This window comes from Piliocolobus tephrosceles, chromosome 9 (genome assembly GCF_002776525.5).
Source record: "Piliocolobus tephrosceles isolate RC106 chromosome 9, ASM277652v3, whole genome shotgun sequence".
In the NCBI taxonomy this organism is placed as follows: domain Eukaryota; kingdom Metazoa; phylum Chordata; class Mammalia; order Primates; family Cercopithecidae; genus Piliocolobus; species Piliocolobus tephrosceles.
This window is the reverse complement of record NC_045442.1, coordinates 76,366,382-76,372,756: the sequence shown is the minus strand read 5'-3', so window position 1 is coordinate 76,372,756 and position 6,375 is coordinate 76,366,382.

Sequence of the window (6,375 nt, the reverse complement as noted above, 5' to 3'; positions counted from 1 at the left end):
GACGACAGAGCGAGACTCCGTCTTAAAAAAAAAAAAAAAAAAAAAGTGTGTGATTAGTTAATATATTCATACGGAACAGATTATAAAAGTTCAAAAGGGTATTAAAAGGGACATTCTCCTTTATGTCCCCAATCACCAATATCCTGTTCCTAGAGCAAATACTATTATAAGTTTTCATGTATTTTCTCATAAATATATTATGGCAGACACTGCTGGTTTTTGTTTTTTTTCCCCCAAATCCATTCTTTCTTCTTCGTCATCATCTTTTGTTTTGTTTTGTTTTGTTTTTTGAGGAGTCTTGCCTTGTCGCCCAGGCTGGAGCACAGTGGCACAATCTCAGTTCACTGCAGCTTCTACCACCTGGGTTAAAGTGATTATCCTGCCTCAGCTTCCCAAGTAGCTGGGATTACAGGTGTGTGCCACCACACTTGGCTAATTTTTGTGTTTTTAGTAGAGACAGGGTTTTGCCATGTTGGCCAGCTAGTCTTGAATTCTTGACCTCAGGTGATCTGCCCCTTGGCCTCCCAAAGTGCTGGGATTACAGGTGTGAGCACCCTCGCCCAGCCTGAAGGGTATTCTTTTATAGCGGGGATAGGAACGGGGACAGGAATGAGCCCAGGCTGCTCTGGCCAGTTCCTCCTGACCTCAGGCTATTGAATTCCCAGCACATTCTATAATTATTCTTGAGAACTACAGTGAGAAAGCTGGGAGAACTGGGTCAGTCCAAGGCCATCTGGAGAACTGCCCTGTAGTCCATCCAAAACCCAGATATCCCCCTTAGCAAAGCTGGTCAATTTCATATCCCACCAACCTCCCTGGATTTGGAGTCTGAGGTTTGTCTCATTAGTTCAATGTCAACACCTTAACTGACACAATCTCAGTGCAACATCATTGAGCCATAGCCAGAATCCATTTCACGAGGCCCAGGAGGACTCCCACCACTGCAGAATAACCAGGGCTGCCTACAGCATGACCTAGCCTTGGACCCAGTTAAGACCCAGCGATCTAGTTAAGAAGTTGCTAAGGAAGTCAAAGAAGGATTCTTCAGGTGGCCCCACTGTCTGCAGCCAGTGGGCCTGCTCCTAAATTTCTACTGCTTGTGTGGGTCTGCTCCTAAATTTCTTCTACTTGTGTTTCTTTTCTTTCTTTCTTTTTTTTTTTTTTTTTTGAGATGGAGTTTCACTCTTGTCTCCCAGGCTGGAGTGCAATGGCGCGATCTTGGCTTACTGTTCACTGTAACCTCCACCTCCTGGGGTTCAAGCAATTCTCCTGCCTCAGCCTCCTGAATAGCTGGGATTACAGGCGCCTGCCACCATGCCTGGCTAATTTTTGTATTTCTAGTAGAGATGGGGTTTCACCATGTTGGCCAGGTTGGTCTCAACCTCCTGACCTAAGGGTGATCCACCCACCTCGGCCTCCCAAAGTGCTAGGATTACAGGTGTGAGCCAATGCTGAAGGGGGCCAGCCCCTCCACACCTGCAAGTGTTTCTCGTCAGGTAGGACGAGAGACTGAGAAAAGAAATAAGACACAGGCTGGGCGCGGTGGCTCAAGCCTGTAATCCCAGCACTTTGGGAGGCTGAGATGGGTGGATCACAAGGTCAGGAGATCGAGACCATCCTGGCTAACACGGTGAAACCCCGTCTCTACTAAAAAATACAAAAAACTAGCCGGGCGAGGTGGCAGGCACCTGTAGTCCCAGCTACTTGGGAGGCTGAGGCAGGAGAATGGCGTAAACCCAGGAAGTGGAACTTGCAGTGAGCTGAGATCCGGCCACTGCACTCCAGCCTGGGCGACTGAGCGAGACTCCATCTCAAAAAAAAACAAACAAACAAACAAAAAAAAAACAAGAAAGAAATAAGACACAGAGACAAAGTATAGAGAAAGAACAGTGGGCCCAGGGGACCGGAGCTCAGCATCCAGAGGACCCGCACCCGGCACTGGTCTTTGAGTTCCCTCAGTATTTATTGATCACTATCTCTACCATCTCGGAGAGGGGGATGTGGCAGGACTATAGGGTAATGGTGGGGAGAGCGTCAGCACGCTCTTTCTTTTCCCCACACTCCGCACCCGGCCTACTTGTGTTACTATGAAACCTGATGTGCTTATCCAGGTAGGGCAGGAGGTGTTAACAATTGCACACACTCCTCCCAAAGAAAGTCTAGAGCAATATTGATATGTAAAACAATCTTCCCAAGGGAAATGAGGGATGTCTGCAGGGCTGCCAAGACAGTGGCAGTGAAGGAGGCAGTATCTGCCACAGTCAGGGACAGATTTCTTTTCATTCTTTTATGAGCACTGACTCCTAGGTAGGTACCAAAGAGCTCATAAAGAACATAAACCCAGAGTCAGTTGCACCTCCTGGCAGGCTCCCTAGTCAGCCTGGTGTACAGTTTTAGGCTGCTGGCCCAATGGTGCCTCTCATTCCCAAGGGTGATATCCACTGGCACCCCCAGCCCATCCAATGTGCAGGATTTCACCATCCATCAGCATTCTGCTCTCTGCTTTTATGGGTGTTTGTTTTTTTGTTTGAGATGGAGGCTCACTCTGTCACCCAGGCTGGAGTGCAATGGTGCGGTCTTGGCTCACTGCAACTTCTACCTCCCAGGTTCAAGCAATTCTCCTACCTCAACCTCCCAAGTAGCTGGGATTACAGGTGCCCCACCACCAAGCCTGGCTAATTTTTGCATTTTTAGTACAAAAATACAAAAGAGATGGGGTTTCACCATGTTGGTCAGGCTGGTCTCGAACTCCTGACCTCAAGTGATCCCCCCGCCTCAGCCTCCCAGAGTGCTGGGATTACAGGCGTGGGCCACCACACCTGGCCTACAGGTTCAATTTTTGGGAAAAAAAAAAAAAAAGAAAGAAAGAAAAGAAAAGAAAAATTCCACAAATAAGTGAAGCCAGCCAGGCACAGAAAGACACATACTGCATGATCTCAACATATGGCCTCCAGGTTCATCCATGTTGTCACAAATGACAGAATTTCCTTATTTTATTATTTTTTAAAGATGGGGTGTGGCTATGTTGCCCAAGCTGGTCTCAAACTCTTGGGCTCCAGCAATCCTCCCATCTCAGCCTTCTGGGTAGCTGGAACTACACGTGCTGAGGAGTACTCCATTGTGTACATATACCACATTTTCTTTATCCATTCATCCACTGATGTATACTTATCTTGATTCCACATCTTGGCTATTGTGAATAATGCGCTGCAAAGAACGTGAGCATGCAGGTATCTCTTCAACATACTGGTTTCATTTCCTTTGGATAAATACCCAGTAGTGGGATTGCTGGATCATGTAAGAACTCTACATTAAAGAACTCTATACTGCTTTCCATAATGGCTGTACTAATTTACATTCCTGCCAACAGTGTAAGGGTTCCCTTTTCTCCACATCCTTTCCAATATTTGTTTCTTTTGTGTTTGTTTTTGTCTTGAGATAAGAGTCTCACTCTGTTGGCCAGGCTACAGTGCAGTGGCACGATCCCGGCTCACTGCAACCTCCACCTCCTGGATTCAAGCGATTCTCCTACCTCAGCCTCCTGAGTAGCTGGGACTATAGGTGCGCACCACCACGCCTGGCTAATTTTTGTATTTTTAGTAGAGACAAGGTTTCATCATGTTGGCCAGGCTGGTCTCAGACTCTTGGCCTCAAGTGATCCGCCTGCCTCGGCCTCCCAGAGTGATGGTATTACAGGCATGAGCCACCATGCCCAGCCCCAAGATCAAGATTTTTGACTGACTCAGACTGTGCTGGGAGAGCATTTAGTGTAGCAAGTGGGACCAGCACATCCTGTTATATGAAGAGTGCAATTAGAGGCATCTTCTGCTGGAACAAAGCTCTGCAAGGAGCTGCCCTGTGGACAGACTCAGAGAGGCATTTTCGGGGACTCAGGTATCTCCCATTTGGCCACCCCTTAGCAACTCTCACTCTAATTATGGCTGGACCTGGGCCTTAATGAGTGCTTCTGCAATGAGAAACTTCTGTCATCAACTCTTTGGTTACTTTCAAGTAACAAAGGCAGGAAATATATTTGTCTTTACCAGGTTTCAAAATGAGTTGCTTTCTTAGCATCATCCAGAGATTTTCTTTTTTTAAAAGGATCATTATGAACTCATTGATTTAAACATCTGATGTGTTTTAATTCATTGCCATTATTCTTACTGATGCTCAAAGAGTCCCATCTTTGACAAGTGAGAGTTGTCTCCTGAGTCTGTCCTTTATACAAGCCCTTAGTAGTGATTGAGAGCTTGCCTGGTGTCTGGTACAACAAGATGTTACAGGCTCATCTTGTACGTTTTCTGCCCCAACCCTGCAATCAACCATTTCCCCAGGGAGTTCCCTTTAGCAGAAACTGATATTGGAAGACCATGTTCTGGGCTCAGCTGCCTCTTGAGAGACTTTATTCATGTTTCCTGGCTGAACATCATGGAAATTAGGGCACGGGTGTCTCTTAACTAACTTCAGTACAGACACAGACCAAGACTCGGCATGAAAGGGGAAAATTCCTCTGCTTCTTAAAGATTTCGCAATTGTTTGTCAATGTAAGGCAGTGGTCTTCCACCTTGCCTACATACTACAATCCCCTAGGGAGCTCTACAAAATACTGATGCCTGGATCCATCCCCAGAGATTCTGGTTTAACCGGACTAGGATCTGGACTGAGCAATGGCGTGGTTTTTTTGGTTTGTGTTTTGTTTTGTTTTGTTTTAGTGTGAAGCTCGCAGATGGGGCTCAGCCCTGACTGTAATTATTCTGTATTTGTCTTTACACTTTTACCATCTATATATGGAGCTTACACAATACTCTTTGCAAGCCTTACACATTTATGTAAATTGTATCCTACTGAATGTACATTCTGAAGCTTTCTTCCTTAGCATCGTTTCAGCGCATCCAAGTTGATACTTATACCTCTAGTTCGTTCATTGTAACTATTTTTTTTTGAGATGGAGTCTAGCTCTGTCGCCCAGGCTAGAGTGCAGTGGCGCCATCTGGGCTCACTGCAAGCTCCGCCTCCTGGGTTCATGCTATTTTCCTGCCTCAGCCTCCCGAGTAGCTGGGACTACAGGCACCTGCCACCATGCCTGGCTAATTTTTTGTATTTTTAGCAGAGACGGGGTTTCACTGTTAGCCAGGATGGTCTCAATCTCCTGACCTTGTGATCCACCCACCTCGGCCTCCCAAAGTGCTGGGATTACAGGTGTGAGCCACCACGCCCGGTCCATTGTAACTATTATAGCACAGTAAAACCTTCCACTACCCCATCATTTTCTGCTGTAAAATGATCAAAAATTCATGAGCAGTTATTGTCTAGGAGAAAAATCAGGACGGTAACCTTGACTCCTCTTTTTCTTACATCCTATATCCAAATAGTTCAAGAATCCTCTTAGCTCCTCTTTCTGTCACATCCTACATCCAATAGTTCAAGAATCCTCTTAGCTCTGCCTTCAAATATACCCATCATGACACTTCTCACTATCTTCTGTGCTCCCACCTGGTTGCCACCACCGTTATCTCTTGCCTGGATCATTGCAACAGCCTCCCAAATGGGCTCCCTGCTGCCACCTTTGATCCTCTAAAATCTATTATCTTGAAGCAGCCAGAATAATACAAATCAGAACATGTCACTCTTCTAAAAACCCTCTAAATGAATTCCCATCACTCCCAGTAAAATTTAGAATTGTCTCCTATCCTCTATTGCTAACTAGTGTGTGGGCTGACCTTGACCATCATTATATAATACAGAAAGGTGACCAGGTACAGCTGGAAGAAGCATGTCCTTGAAAGGACCTCCCCACACCTCCCTAATCCAGGGATCTAATCCACTATCATCCTCAATTGTAACTGTCTTCAAAACAAAATGACAAATAAGTCCTCCTTTAAATGTAGAAAGGATGTGAAGGGTTAAATGAGAACAAGTCAACTTTCTTTCCCCTCCCCTCCCAAACATAAACTGACAAATACACACCTTCTTGCTTACTCCATGGGGCACTGGCAATCCAGAATGGAGGAAGGGCAGCCAGCACTGGGGAGAAACTTCAGTCTGCCCTGACTGCATCCACCCTCTATTCTCACAACCCCTACAGCCTCTTCCCCATAGCTCACCTTTCCTGCCCTCCACTCCCCTATACTGCAATGGTATGCCTTGCTCTGGGAAAGAGAGAATAGGCATTGCTTTTGAGAAATCTGCATATTGGGGGAGAGGACATAGAACCAGGTAAACAAAACAGACTAGACCCCTCCCTGTACTCCCCTAGTCATGCTTTACTATCCAAATCTCTGCCTTGAAAGTTCCTCCAGCTGGGGATTCCCTATGCACCCATGTCTACACCATCTGTGACCTTTGCCACTGCCAGGGCCAATGAAAAACTCGCCC